Source organism: Rhinolophus sinicus, chromosome 8 (genome assembly GCF_057876585.1).
Source record: "Rhinolophus sinicus isolate RSI-liver-muscle chromosome 8, RSI-T2T, whole genome shotgun sequence".
In the NCBI taxonomy this organism is placed as follows: domain Eukaryota; kingdom Metazoa; phylum Chordata; class Mammalia; order Chiroptera; family Rhinolophidae; genus Rhinolophus; species Rhinolophus sinicus.
The window spans coordinates 43,709,180-43,724,069 of NC_142508.1; the positions used below are offsets into that span (position 1 = coordinate 43,709,180).

The following is a 14,890-nucleotide window of genomic DNA, read 5'->3' on the forward strand; positions in this document are numbered from 1 at the left end:
ATTATGGGATGTCCCTCAATTGGGATTTATCTGGTGTTTTTCTCTTGATTAGACTGCGGTTATGTATTCAGAAAAAGAGCTCAGAGATAAAGTGCCATTTTGTTAAATATCTATGGTACGTAGTGTCAACATGATTTATCACTGTTTATGTTAACCTTGATCACCTACTATTTGTCAGGTTTCTCCACTGTAAAGTTGCTCTTCTTTCTCTTTCCATACTGGGCTCTTTGAAAGGAAATCACTCCGAGCGGCCCACACGCAAGGAGTCGGGGGCTCGTGCTCTAACTCCTTAAGGGCAAAGTACCAACATAAATGATTTGGAATTCTTCTGCGAGGGAGATTGGTCTCTTCTATTAACTTAATCATTTTTTTAAATCACTATGGACTCATGGATATTTATTTTATATTTGGGTTATAATCCAATGCTGCTTTATTTATTTTGTTCACATTATTCCAGCTTTGGCCATTGGGTACTCTTTCAGTTGGCTCCTGTGTCCCTTTGACGTAGCTCCATTATTGCGTAGTGAATTTTTATTTGTTTGTTTTGTTTTGTTTTTGGTACTTCCTTACTTTCTGGCACTATAGATACTCCGGGCTCACCTTGTATATTTCCTGCCCTGGTCCTAGAATCAGCTATTTTTCCAAGGAGTCCGGTTCCTATTACTGTAGAGTGGTATTAGGAACCCAGATCTCGGTATGAGACGCGCTCGTTGCTACTGGGGCAACACCTCCTTTTTAAAAAAATGTAATCTGAAAAGTGTTTATTTGGGATTAACTCATGCACACAGTACAAAATTCAAAAGCACAAAGGGATATATACAATTAAGACTGTTCTGTGCCCAGTAGACTGGCAAAAAATTTAAAGTTTCAATGTTGGGGAAGATTTGGAGTAATGTGAGTATGTACACTGCGGTAGGAATGTCAGTATCAACCACTTAAAAAGTGTTAAAAAACACACACCCACTTTATTGAGATCTAATTCACATATCAGACAATTCACCCAGTTAAAGTGCACAATTCAATGGCTTGAGTTAGTCACAGAGTTGTTAGTCCATCACCACTTTTTAGAACATTTTCATTATCCTGAAAAGAACCCCCACACTCCTTAACCATCATCCGCAAGTCTTCCCATACTCGGCCTCCCTCTCCAACCCCAGGCAACCACGAATGTACTTTCTGTCTCTAGATTTGCCTCTCCTGGACATTTCATATAGACGAAATCATACAATATGAGAGGCCTTTTGTGTCTGACTTCTATCACTTAGCATGTTTTCAAGGGTCATTCATGTTGTAGCATGTGTCAATATTTGATTAATTTTTTTTGATGAATATTGCTTTGTATGGATATGTCACATTTTGTTTATTTAGTTGGTGGACATGGGTTGGTTCCACTTTTGGGCTATTATGAATAATGCCTCCATGAACATTTGTGAACAAGTTTTTGTGTGGATACATGTTTTCAATTTTCTTGGGTATATACTTAGGAGTCGAATTGTTGGGTCATATGTTACCTCTATTTTTAACGATTTGAGGAACTGCTGGACTGTTTTCCAAAGTGGCTGCCCCGTTTTATGTTCCTACCAGCAGTGTGTGAGGGTTCCGATTTCTCCATATCCTGGCCAACACATTATCTGCCTTTTAGATTATTGCCATCCTAGCAGCTGTAAATGATATTTTATTATTTTGGTTTTGATTTGCATTTCCCTGATAGCTAATGATGTTAACATCTTTTAATGTACTTGTTGGAAAAAGCTTCCTTTTAAATTAACTGCATAGTGTTCCCTTGTGTGGATGTACCTTGATGTGTTGAACCAGTCCCTTAATGTGAACACTTAGGTGGTTTCCAAGTCTTTTTCTGTCACACACAGTGCCTCTTGTGTACATGACATTTTGCTCGCGTGTGAACATATCCACAGGGTAAATACCTAGGGCAAAGGGAATGTACCTGTGTTTTGTAAGTTTAAATTTATGCCACTTGTGTATTTAAAAGTAAATATTGAGAATAATCAGCGTTGTTTAAAGAACATTCTAATTCTTCCTCCAGTGTTAACGTTTAGCAGGTTCAACCACATCAGAATCGGTGGCCACTTTATTTCCCTATTTTGTTTTGGTTAAACTTGCATAATTCAAGACTGACTTTTGCATAGACTCGATGTCAGGTTGAGGCAGGGGTTAGAGCATGTAAACCTACATTCATTGTTCCAAAATTTTCCCCTAACGATGCCTTTCTGCCCCCTCATATTTAGTACTGTTTCTTGCTCCTACGTGACCAGCATTGCATGTCTTGGCGATCGTTTGGCCTTCTTGATGGTCTGTTATGATTAAGAGCTTGAGCTCTGTCTCTGTGTGATCTTGGGCAAGTGACTCAACCTCTCTGTGCTTCAGTTTCCTTTTCACTAAGATGGGAGTAATAGTAGCACCTACCTCACAGGATGACTATGAGGATCAAATGAGTCAATTCAAACAGTGCCTGGCACAGTGTTGTTATCTAACATTATCTGCAATTGATGATTTTCAGGGAAGATATTCAGCACCAGCATTAGTACCACCACATAAAGAACCCTTTAATGACATTCTCATAGGCTACGAAAAAGCGCTTTTTGGGTAACTCTTTATTTTTATATAATTATAAACTTATAGAAAAGAAGCAAGAATAGTACGAGGGTTTCCTGCCTACGATTTGTCCACATCTGCCAATTGTTTGCTCATTTGTCTTATCATTCCCTCCTTTCCCCCTCCCCTCTATAAGTATATATACACGTGGGTTGTGTTTTTGAACCATTTGAGAGTTAAGTTGGAGAACATGATGCCCCTTTACCATGGAATACTTCCGTGTGTATTTACGAAGAACAAAAACATTCTCTTTCATGAGCACAGTACAACTATTAAAACCAAGAAATTTAACATGGTTACAATATTCTTATCTAACCCCCAGTTTCATTGTCTCAATAATGTTCCTTATTGCCGTTTCGTCCCCGGCTCAGAATCCAATTCCGGACCATGTGTTGCTTTTAGGAGTCGTGTCAGTTCCTTTTAAGTAACCACACAGAAGCCCCCCAGCTTGCTGCGGGAATCTTGATGCCTGCTGGTCAGCAGGGTGCCAGCGAGGATGGCCAGCGCGTGTGGCGCCACCTTGTGGCAATAGCTTGAATAGCGTTTATAAGTCACATCGTTGTGAAATGATTGATGCCCTTCTTGATGACCTAAAAAAAAAAAGGAGTGATATTCATATTATCTCTTTTTCTTCATAATGTGGAAAACTATGTTTTAAGTATGTTGCTGTTTCAAATCCACATACTTTAACTTAGCATAATACAATATTTTGCTATCTCAAATCTGGACCCACACAGGTGAAGTCCAGTGCAGTGGGTAAAAGTGTGAGGTTGGCCTGAGACATCCTTGGGAATGCATCCGGGTGCCGCAATATTCTGGCTGTGTGATGTTTGGCAAGAGACTTCCCCTCTCTGGGCCTATGTTTACTTCTGCAAAATAGGCCTTACGGAGACTTCTAAGTAGACAAGTTCAGACCTGAAGTAAAATTCACCTCGGTACAGAGCTTTCACCTGCCTAATCAAAACCACAATCAGTCAACAAATATTTATTGATTCCCCAAGCCCCAACTATGTGGCAGACATTGTTCTAGGGGCTGGGGAAACAGTGGTGCCCAAGACAAGGTCTTTGCCCTCATGGGAAAATTTATATTCTGGTTTGGGGAAGACAGTTACAAAATAAACTACAAAAATATTCTTTAGTGTTAAGTGCTAGGTAGGGGATTCGGATGTGCTAAAGAGATAGTGACAGCCTAACTCTTTTGGATGTGGGATGGTCAGGGAAAGTGTCTAAAGAGGTGAGATTTAAACTGAGTTCCGAAAGACAAGAAGGAGCCAGTCATGCAAAGATCAGGATCGGGGTGAACAGCTCAGGCACAAGGAACGGCAAATACAAAGGCCCTGAGGTGGGAACAGCTTGTCTTTCTGGAGGGGCAGAAAGGAGCTTAGTGTGTCTAGCACATGGTGGTCAAGGGCAAGAATAGCTTGAGATGAAGTTAGAAAGATTGGCAGGGGCAGCTCACATAGGGCCCTGCAGGCCATGGTGAGGCTTTTAGCTTTTATTCCACGTGGGATGGGAAGCCATCTATGTGTTCCGAGCAGATCAACAAAGTGTTCAGTTTTACCGAGGGGAGAAAAAGCTTCATTTCAAAGTCTGCCCCAAAGTGCAGTAGCCTAGCACAACCACTGAAACATTTTGGGAATCTGCTACGTGTTAAAATATTGACTAGGCATGGTGTCTTCTATTACAACTTTTGAAAGAAACAAATTTCAATAAAAAGAAAATTGGAACTAACATTTATAGAATCCTTGAGGTTCATCTGTACTTCTGCCAGACACTTAGAATGACTCTAAAAGGATCTTCCCAACACAGTAGCATCTAGGGTGGAGTTTAGTAACTTCTGGCTGGGGAGTCAAAAATATTATTTCAACATTTCTGTATAATGTGGGAAACGCTTTTAAATAAAAACTTTTTAAAAATGGTGTCAGACTTCTTTGAGAATCGGATTAATGCTGTGGACTTTCTCCCCTGAAAACACTCTGCTTAGGATGAAGAAAGGGAGAATTCTGATTCCCTCTGCTTTCATTTCCTAATTGCCCATGTGGCAGGGAGGTTCCCCTGCCCCCATGGCCACTGCCACCACTATCTGGGATAGACCCTCAGCCCTTGTGGGATGGAGTAGAAGCCTCCGCATTTGGGGATCCTAAGAGCTGGTCCATGCAGCTTGTCCAGTCACCACTGGGAACCCAGTCTCCGTGAGAAGGGTTGAAATGGGCTCCAGGGGCTGACGTCTGCTACCTGGGGACAGAAGGGAGCTTTGAGGAGATGCTCTCTCCGTCCCTCAGGGCAGGATTCTTAAATCATTTTTTCTGAATCGAGGGTTTTGAGCAGACATGATGAGAAGCTACCGGCCCTTCTCCCCAGAAAAATGCACGGGCAGCCCATATTTATAGTTATGGGCGGGGAGTTCACAGAACAGATTAGAGGGTAGAGAACAATTTGGGGTTTTAGGGAATTTTCTCCTCAATCACCCTTGATGTGGAAATTGAGAGACTGAGGCCCCCAAAAGATAATTAAGTGGTTTGCTGAAGCAACACGGGACAAAAATAGGGCCAATACTTTCCTGCATGATATGAGTTCAAAGTACAGGCTCTTGTATGAGACTGCCAGGGTTCAAATCCTACCTCTACCCCTAACTTGTTCTGGGACAAATACTGCTGCACTAACCTCCCAGAGGGTGTTGACAGCATTGGTGTGACGTTAAAAGAACCCAGCCTCTTAACAATTGCTAAATGAATTCGATTGATATTTTGCAACGAGGAAAAGCAGGCTCAGAGAAGTGAAGCTATTTTGATGACACAGGAAAGGCATGATTAGATCTAGGGCTTGTCCATCTCCAAAGCCAGTGAGTGCTGTTCACCCCCCAGACTAGTGTTTTTCAAACTGCAAGGCATGACCCATTAGTGGGTCAGAAAATCAATTCAGCCGAATCTCAAACTGCACTGAAAAAAATTAAATGTTAGAGTGCATCATACTTAAGAGTAAATAGAATTTCGTAACACTTGTTTCATTATACTATAAGTACCCATATGTGTGTACCAGGCCTTAAAATAGTTTGAAAGTCATTACTAGTGTCCCAGGGAGTTTCTACACAAGCACATGGGAGGTTTCAGTGATATACTCCATTCTTTACCCTAGGAGGGGCAGGGATTCCACTCAACAGGAAGACCTGAGGTAGGGATAGGCTGTGAGCTGTTCAGCACGGAGAGGAAAGAAGAGGGTAGGCCACAGTAACCTTGAGTCTAGATTAGAGCAGAAGGGTGAAACAAATATTCCCCAAGGGCCCACTCTGTGCCAGGCCTTTGCTGGGCAGTTAGATATGCAGTGATGACTGAGACAGTCCTGGTCTTTTCCTTCTTGGGGCTCTCTGTGCAGCAAAGGAGACGGCCCTGTCACCAGACACTGAGACTCTAAAATGGCCAGAACTGTGGTAGGGGAGGCAATGGTCAGAGTTATCAACACTGTGATGGAGCAAGACGAATTAGAAATACAGAGCAGCAAGTTCCAAGCTGGAAACCCATTCATTAGCTAAGGGCTAGTTCTAGCATTAGGTTCACGCATGGGGAAACTAAGGCCCACCGCAGAGCAGCACCTGCCAGACACACTCTCAAAGACTTAGGTGGACCCAGGATTCTTCAACTCCCAGCCAGGCCTTCTAGAAAAAGTATGCACTAACCAATACATACTTGCCGAGCCGTGTGGCATACTGGAACCCAAATTCATAAGCTAACACGCCCCACCCAACCCTTTCGAGAGAAGGGACTGGGAGCCAGATGTTTCACAGCTGTTTAGTACACCAGCTAATAAATTTGGCCAGGATGTGTGCAAAATTTTTCTTGGGTGATTTTAAGGCCTTTGTCGGCCCAAGTTACCCCATAAAAAAGTTATATCCCATATTTAATTGCATATATACGATAAGCAGATACGAATATTTTGGAGTCAGGGGATGTCTAATTGACATAAACTGTTCTGTTTACATAAAATAGTCCAATCGCCCAGTGACGCAGGTATGATCGTTTCCATTTTGCAGATGTGGATACTGAGGCACAGAAAAAACGGTGGAGCCTTCTGCCCAGTCACGAGGAAGAAAATGCAAAGCTGGCTTTGTGTGGTTTCAGAGCCTGAGCTCAACCATGAGGAACATATTGAAAAGGCAGCCCCTGCTGACTCCAGGTCCAGAGTTCTTCACCGGCTTTCGGAACCTGGGAGGAAAAGTCAGACCCGGGAAAAACGAGATCAAAGCGTATGTAAATAAGGACCAGGGGCTGCCGGGAAACATCACTGCGACCAGCCTCTAGGGAAAGCGGGCGTCAGTCAGGGTCCTACTGCGCCTGCTCACGCCTATCTCTTCTTTCCGTCCGGCGCCTGCGCGAGGCCCATCCCTAACCAACAACGGCCCAAACGTGTCTATTGTACGCAGGCGCCCTACTCGGAGTCCGCTTTCGCCTCTTCCTTGCGCTTGCGCTCTAGCGCTCTCCGAGTCCAACTTTCGCTTTTACGTCAGTTCCTGTTTGTGGCAGGAGAAGGCGGTATTTCCGGCCAGAGGGTGGGAGGGGGCGGTAAGCGGGGGCTGGGGGGAGGGGGCGGGGGGGCCGCGCCGCGCGAGCCGTTGGGTCTGGCTCGGAGAAGGCGTTGCCGCCGCTGCTGCTGCCGTTGCCGCCGCTGCCGCCGCCGCCGCCGCTGCCACTGCAGCCAGGAAACACAGGAGCGGGACCAAGCGCAGCGTGGCGATGGGCGGGAGTAGAGCCCCGCCGGAGAGGCTGGGCGGCCGCCGGTGACAGGTGAGTGCGCCAGCGCGTGTCCCCGAGCGGCCCCCCCCCGCGGTGGTCGCGTCCGGACCCCCCGCAATGCCGCGCTGGGCCGTACCACCAGTGCCGGCCGGGCGGGGACCGCGGTCCTCGAACCCCCCCTTCCGGGACTGAGTGGGGGTGGCTGCGCGGGGGTGGTAGTTCTAACCCTGAGGGGCCGGGGGCGGGGGGCGGTACCACTGAAGCGGCGAGGGGCTACCAAAGTGCGAGGACCGTACCACTGAAGGGCTGGGGGCGCGGACCCCAGCATGTGCGTGGGGCGGGCTGAACCCACGGGGTGTGAAGGGAGAGCGCGCCTGGTGGGCGAGCGCTGAACCCTTGAGGGGGCGCACCTTACCAAGTGTAGGGGGCTGTACCTATTTGGGGCTGTGGGAGCAGTCCCTATAATTCGTTGAGCGAGGTGGGGGCTTTTGGGGAGGGAGCTGTACCAAGTATGGCCGGGGTAGTGCCGTGTGGGTTATACCGCTGGGGGGAGCCATCCTTAGAACATAGAGAACGCTACATCAAAGGAGGAGGGCTGTTAAGTTTATAATTTTTGAGGGACGGGACAGGCCCACGTGGGTGTTCAGGGGAGTATTTTGGGAGGGTTGTAATGCAAGTGATGAGGAGGGGCTTCTGCCTCCTAAGTTTGGTGGGTGGGGCTTGGGGTTTACACTTAGCTGAAGGGAGGATCACTTTTATTGAACTTGGTGACTTTGAGGGGAACTGGGCGGACACTGGACTGCTGTTTACCCCAGAACCCTTTCATGTTATTACTCCTTATTTTAAGATGTGTGTGACACCTCTGTGGCAAGTCTTTTTTTACTTGGGGTGGGTGAGATGTCTTAGAAACTAATGTTTGCAGTGTTTTGAGCTTTCCTCCATTTAGGGAAGGGAAGGGTTATTGAGCTTGGATTTAAGGAGCTGTGTGCTCCCGGTCCTGCTTAAGACTTGGGAGGAAGGAGCGTTTGGAGGGACACCTCTCTCCTATGACAAGGTGGCTGGGGACATCTTGATCCTTGGGATTCTGAGGATCCCCTTCCTCTGATTTGGAGGCTGCTTGGACTCAGCAAGGGGTCCAGACTGGGGTAATGAGGTCCTCCTCCATGGGCTGCCATTCAACCTTGTTCCTCTTCCCCTCCCAGAGAAGCATGGGGAGTTAAGTCAGGCCTGTGGGCCTAACCTTGGTTGGTGGTGGGTGTGAAGGGGCCAGGCACCACCCACCGCAGGCCCCTCTGTTCTCCTTGAGGCTGCTTGTCTCTCTGGGTTAGCAGTCCAGCTGCCCATCATGTTTACGCTCCCCATCAGGCGATAACAGTTGGCCTCACCATTAGTCCGCAATGAGGCTAAGCACTGTTTTCCCAGCTGTTCCTCTTTGCATAGGCCAAGGGGACTTGGGTGGGGGGTGCCAACCCGACCCAGGGAGGAAAACTGCTCTGAAGGATTTGGGACAGCCAGATTCCCCACAGATCTGGTTTCTCACCGTGGCCTTTGGGTGGATGCTTGGAGTAGCCAGCCCCAAACGTGAGGCCACTGTCCCTGTTCTCCAGGCCAGCTTGTGACCTTGGCTTGCCCAGTAACCTTTGCCTTGGGTCTGGAGTTCCCAGAGGGCTGGCTGCGGGCCCTGATTGACCCAACTAACATGGGCCGATGATGTGGTCAAAGGGGACAGATGGTCGCTTCTGATCCACAGCATCAGCTTGCACGCTGACTGGCTCCTGTGAGTGGCGGTTCCTGGAGAAAAAGGTCCCTGAGTCGCTGTGAGGCCGTGGTGGCTCTACAGTTTTTCTCCACTAAGGGTTTGTTTTTCTGGTCTCCTGCCAGTTTTAGATGCTTTGCCTGATGGGGTTAACAGCAGCAATAAAAACAATTGTGAGATGGATGGCTGACATTTATTGAATGCATTCTGTGTGCTGTTCAGAGTGCTTCACGTGGATTAAGTTGCTGAATACATCCTAGAACCATAGGTACTGTTATGATGTTCTGTTTTAGAAGGGGAAACTGAGGCACATAGAGGCAAATCATTTCCAGAGCTAGTGAATAGCCAGTTTTTATTGAACATTTACCATATGCCAGGCATGTGACAGGCCTTTTACATACAAGACCTCATTTAAATCTCAAAACAGCTCTATGGGGTGGGTATGGTTGTGCCCCTTTTGTAGACCCCTATGAGGCAGAGAGAAATGTGATACCCGTTTTACAGATGCAGAAACTGACACTTGCTGTGAAGTGAAATGATTTGCCCCAGGTCTCACAGCAAGAAGTGGTAAAGCTGTGAACCCCTGTCACCGTTGGATCTCAAAGTTGTACCTCTTGTCAACAAGTAGGTGGTTTCTTTGCACCCAGAGGTGGATATGGTGTTTCTGTCCATTTTGCAGAGCCAGAAATTGAGGCTCAGAACAGGAATTGCCTTGCCCTAGGTTTACCAGACCTAGAGGCCCAGCCTGGGGTTTGAATGCATGTTAGCTTGTCTCTGGTGTCAGGTACTCCTTGCTCACTGAGTCCCAAACTGGAGCGGGTCTCTGTCACCTCAAAGCCCCTGCCTTGGACCTTGCCAGCTGCACCTATGGGCATTTTGTTCTCGTCCCCAGAGCCTAGGACTGCTGTGAGCATGTCTGCCGGCAGCCAGCCAGCTCTTCTGGGCTTGCTGATGAAATCTGGTCTGTCTTGAGTTGGGCCGGGCATCTTTGAACCCGGGGCAGAGTGTGTGCGGGAGCCAGAAGAAGACAGTAAGAGCGATATGCAGAGGGTGACACAGCTACCAGGGGACCTGTGGTAGAAGTCCCTGCACAAGGATGGTATAGTGGGCGTGCATGCAAGTTCTTGTGTTTTCACGTTCTGGCTGTGTGACCTTGGGCCATAGTGTTCATCTCTGTGCAGTGGGCTCAGAACAGTAGCCACATTGGGCTGTTGTGAGGATTGAGTTAATCCATGAGAAACTTCTCGAATGGTGGCTGGCGTTGTGTAAATGCCCAGTCAGCAGTCCCAAGGGCATCCACCCTTCCCTACCCCTCACCCTTAGTCCTCTTGGGTGTCCTGCTATCCAGCCTCCCAGCCTGGCCCAGCCAGGATCCAGAAATCTGGAGTCCTGGTAGCTAATCTCCATGAAGAACTGCGTTGAAGTGATTCAGAGCACGGGGTTCAAATCCATCCCTTCCACTTACTGGCTGTGTGACCTTGAGCAGGTTCCTCAACCCCTCTGAGCCCAGTTCATCATCTGTGTCATAGAATGATGATAATTCTCCCTTGATAGGTTATTGTGAAGGTTAAATGGGCTCATTTGTGACAAACACTTATAACTGGGCAGGCATAACAGTAAGCCTCCAGTAAACGTTTCTTGCTCTCACTGTATTTAAGAAGAGTGCCCAACATGTGGTAAGCCCTAGGATATGTTAGCAGTTGTGATTCACATTCTGCTGGGATTTTGAAGGCCCTTTCCAGGTTACAGAGCCTTGACAGATAACACCAGGAGGAGGGCAGGGCTGAAATTAGCATCTCCATTTTCCAGATGAGGGTTAGGAGTGGGAGGGATGTATAATCCAAAGAAAAACCGGCAAATGCAGCAGCCAGGTCTTCTCACTCTCCCACACATTTGCTGCCCGGAGCCCCTCACAGGTCAAAAGTCCAGCTCCTTTCCGGATGTCAGCCTCTGCTAAACCCTCTTCCTATACATGTTTTTACTGTATCTCCATCACAGTCCCCAGGAGTAGTCGGAATGGCCTTGACCCAGGTTAGGAACAGCCCTTTTGAAGGCTTGAGGCGGAAGGGTGGGCAGGGAGAGTTGGAGAAGTGCTCCTGGAGTCGGGCCAGGCTGTGCAGAGCCTGGCGGGCCTGGTCCAGAAGCTTAGATTTGATCCCAAAGCCATTGCAGAGCTGAGGAAAGGTTTTCGTTCATCCACCACCATTTATTGAGCACCTACTGCGTGCCTGGCATTGCTTCAGGTGCTGGAGATACAGGGGTGCACTTGGCAAAGGACCTACCCCCATGGAGCTGAGGGAGACAAATCCTAAACTGGTTTACTAAAAGGGGGGCAAATGAAAGGGAGGGGCTAGGCAGTGAATTAAAATCAGGTGTGACTGGTGCTTCTTTAGCGGGGCTGTCAGGAAGGCCTTTGAGCTGATCCTGCATTGACAAGGAGACAGGAGAACAAACAGCCTTGGGGTGTGTGTGGGGGGGCACAGTACAAAAGTCACAGGGAGGGCAGAGCTTGGTGAGGTGCAAGGACAGGGTAAGAGAGAGGGGGTGGGGGTGGGGGTGGCCGAGGGCTGGGCTACTCAGAGCCTTGCAGTCCGGCCTAAGGAGCAACTTGGGTTAGATTTAGGGTTTTAGCAGGTGCCTTTTTCCATAAGAGAGGTTCTCAGGCCTGGGGTGGGGGTAGGTTTTAGAGATGGTCAGGGAGTTTCACAGGCCTGCCACTTCCCTCTTGAGTAGAATCTCTGCCTTAGAAACTGCAAAAGCCTGATGGTCGCCTCCCTCCTCTGTGGTTTTCACACCGTGTTCCCCAGGGCTCATGGCTGTTCCCTTTAGGGACAGATGGGGGGAGGGGTCAGTGGGCTGATTTGCTTCCTACTCTCCCCAACCCAAATAGCTGGGTTAATATCAAGTAACCATGCAGAACAGTAGTAATAGTAATACCCGATTAAAAACAAAACAAAACACTTGCTGAATCTGCCTTCTGCTCAGCTTCTGTGCCTGAGGGCCTATGCCATTCTTGGCACTGCTCTAGAATTTAGAAGACTAGGCCTGTGGGCCTACCTTCTAGTGGAGACAGTTACCCAGTAAACAAGCCTATGATAGGACATCAAATCAAGATCAATGTTATGAAAGCAAAGAGAATGGGGATCAGGGGAAAGAGTGTGGGGATATTAGTATGTTTTAGCTGGGATGGTCAGGGAGGGCCTCCCGGAGGAGGTGACGTGTAGGTAGAGACTAGAGTGCAATGAAGGAGCCCTGGGAGGACTTGAGTGAAGACCCTTCAGACGGAAGAGGAATCAGCTCCGATTCCCACCTGGCAGTGGTGAGAACAGGCCTGGAGAGCCTTGGTAACTTGTGCTGGGTCCCACAAACTGGCAGTGTTGGGGCCAAGCTCTGAATTCGGGCAGTTTGGCTCCAGAGTCCCCAGCCCAGGAAGGCAATCGGTAACCATGGGTGAGGGTAGCTTCTAATCCCGTATCTGAGCCTCAAACCTAAGGTTTAGCACAGTGAGCAGGAGCCTGGCTGTTGATTCTCCCAGGCCCGTTAGGGGTGTCTTCCCGGAAGGACTGGAGCCCCTCAGAGCAAACCTCCTGGGGTCCCCAGAATTTCCTTGGATTGGGAGGATGGAAAGAGTGTCCTTTGCAGTTGATCTCCAAACCTCTTGGGGATCCAGGGACACCCCTCCCTGGGCCTCTCTTCGCCTTCCCAAGAACTCTCAGTAGAAGGCTCTCAACCAGCAGGCCTCTGGGCTGCACGGTGGGGTGGTTCCGTGGCAGGCTCTTCTGGACAACCAGCCAAGCAGTGAGAGGCCCAGCTCGGGGAGACAGCCCTGGGAGCAGCACCAGGAGGGAGTGAGTGGAGGAGTCGGTGTGGGAGGGCTGCGGGGTGGGATCTCAGCCTGGCCCCCTTGGGGGCAGGACCCACTGCCAACTCGGCACCCACAGCAGGGCCCAGCTGCGCTGCGTTCTTGAGGCAAGGGACAGCAAGCCGGGGCTGGCTGAGGGGAGACTACATGTCAGAGGTCCCCGCAGGAAGTTCCTTGAGCCTAGCTGTTCTGCCCAGGAAGCTCGTCCACAGATGTTGTTTCTAAGGGTGAGGCCAGAAATCCAAGCCTGTCTTGGTTTGCCACCTCGTGGGCCCTTTCTGAATGGACTGGGGCGGCTGCCCCAGACCTTGCCCCTCTCCCCAGACCTTCCTAGCCTGGTTTTAGGTCATCTTCATCTGGTGGGTCTTTGCGAAGTGGTCCGGGCTGGGGGGGGGGGGGGTGCAGCCAGCCTGGGTGTGAACCCTGCTCCTTGCTCCTCCCTTGGTTGCTGGGAAACCCCGGGGACCTTATTTCATCTCTCAGGTGTATTTTGCTCAGCTGAAATGGGAACATCCCTGCTGAGTGGGTCTGTAGAGAGGAATCCGGGAACTAATAATGTGTTAGAGAGTGCTTGGCGTGGGGCCTTCTGAGAAGGTGCTCGAAGGATCCAAGCTGCTGCTGCCGCTGCTGCTGGAGGTCGTCAGGTTGGGCACCTGAGAGCAGAGAAGGGGTTCTGGATGCAGCCAGCCTGGGCTTGCTGGTTGGCAGAGCAGGTTTGGGTTTGGAGCCTTGGGAGGGGGTGGCAGGCCAATTAACTGAGGTTCCCACCGGGGAGGGCTCCGGTCGGAAACATTGATCACATCCATCAGTGAGACCCGGCTCAGCCAGACATGGCTCTGAGCACTTCGTGTGTGAGCTGAGACGCACAGCAGCCTTTGAGGTGGATAGTAGTCACCCCCATTTTGCAGGTAGGACAGTGAGGTGCAGAAAGCTACACAGGAAGTCCGCGTTGTTACTGAGAACCCGCAGAGTGGCCTCTCTGTGCCAGGCACTGCCCCAGGGTTTTACGGGGCGCGCTCGCCAATCCTCAGCATAACCCGGGAGCCTGGCCCAGCTAATCTCCTCATTTCACCGGTGAGGACGTGAAGGCCCAGGGAGGAAATTGGATTTGCCCAAAGTCTTGGTTCGTGACAGATGTGAAATTTGAACCCAGTTCTATCTGGGGTTGAGTCTGGCTTTTTAAGGCTGGCTTTTCTGCCTCTGACCAATGTCCTGGCGATTGTTTCTGAGGTCGTTACTGTTATGTTAATGATCTTTCTGCTTTCTCTTCTAGACCCAGCTGGCACAAAGTAGGCCTCACTTGTCCCAGAAATGACACGATTAACTTCATTTGATGCCCGCTTGGGAGATGGGCTGTCTCTCTCCGTTGCCTAATGCCTGTGGAGCTCCGGCCTTGGCCAGCCCCTTCCTGCCCCAGAGCCAGGGGAAGGGAAGAGGGGGGGAGGCACTCCCCTACCCCGTGCCTTGGGGTCTGATTCCCAGCGGGACTCTGCAGTCAGCCTTGGCTCTTTTTGGTCATTTGTGTATTCCATTCTTTGACCAAGTAATTTATTGGGTACCTGCTACGTGCCATGTGTAGTTCTGGACACCAGCGAGTGGCATGCAGTCTTAGTGGAGGAGGCAGAGAAATAGCACTTGGTGTGGTTGAGGAAGGGAACAGAGATCTAGCTGGCCTTGGCGGGAGGGGCGCTTGGGAAAGGCTCCTGAGGTGAGACATGAGGCCGTGAATGTGAATGTTGGAAACAGTGGGCCACACGGGTACAGCGTGGGAAAGGCCCTGACGTGGGGGTGCCTTGATGAGGTGGGAACAGTGGCTGCAGCAGGGGCGAGAGGAAGGGGGCAGGGCCCAGGTCTGGCAGACAGGGCTGGGCTCCCTTATGGCTGTGCTTCTCAAAACTAGTGTCCAAAGACCTGGGGGGTGGCGGCGGCAGG

General features: G+C 49.6%; 1 protein-coding gene across 2 annotated transcripts in view; it reads left to right on the forward strand.

Annotated features, from left to right (window-relative positions):
• The first annotated feature begins 7,181 nt into the window (after nucleotides 1-7,181).
• Nucleotides 7,182-14,890, forward strand: part of AKT2 (AKT serine/threonine kinase 2) — a 48,183-nt gene continuing 40,474 nt past the window's right edge. The window contains exons 1-2 of one of the 2 annotated variants that reach the window (XM_074314319.2): nucleotides 7,182-7,391; nucleotides 9,601-9,720. The gene's annotated coding sequence lies outside the window, so the exon portion shown is untranslated. The remainder of the gene's footprint in view (nucleotides 7,392-9,600; nucleotides 9,721-14,890) is intronic. The other variant, XM_074314318.2, reaches the window with a different exon arrangement.